The sequence below is a fragment of the Phaethon lepturus genome, unplaced genomic scaffold, assembly GCF_000687285.1.
Source record: "Phaethon lepturus isolate BGI_N335 unplaced genomic scaffold, ASM68728v1 scaffold15463, whole genome shotgun sequence".
In the NCBI taxonomy this organism is placed as follows: Eukaryota; Metazoa; Chordata; class Aves; order Phaethontiformes; family Phaethontidae; genus Phaethon; species Phaethon lepturus.
In genome coordinates, this window is record NW_010528513.1 from 2,992 (window position 1) to 3,390 (window position 399).

A 399-nucleotide genomic window follows, 5' to 3' on the forward strand; every position below is an offset into this window, starting at 1 on the left:
CAGAAAGGAAATTTGCAGCTCAGCCCCGTCAAAGCAAGAGCACGGGGATTTTCAGTGGGGTTTCTCTCTCTGCTGCCTTCTCTCTCTCTTTTCTCATTTTCTGGAAATGAAACAAACTTGGGCTCCAGCCCTTCATGCCACTCAGTGTCTATGGGTGGGGACAACAGTCCTGCTCCTTCACTCCCCCCCAGCTGCCATGGGGAATTTTCAGCGCAGACCAGCTCTCCCACAGCCTTCACCCAGCTCCATGCTGCAAAGCAAGGGGCTTTCTGCTCCCTGCTGCCAGCAGCTGGGACTTCTGCCAGCTGGGTTCAGGGAGCAGGAGGGCACGCTGAGCAGCCTGGTGCCAGGCACAGCACGGTGCTGAGAGCGGCAGGGGGCGCCCAGACGACCCCCCGA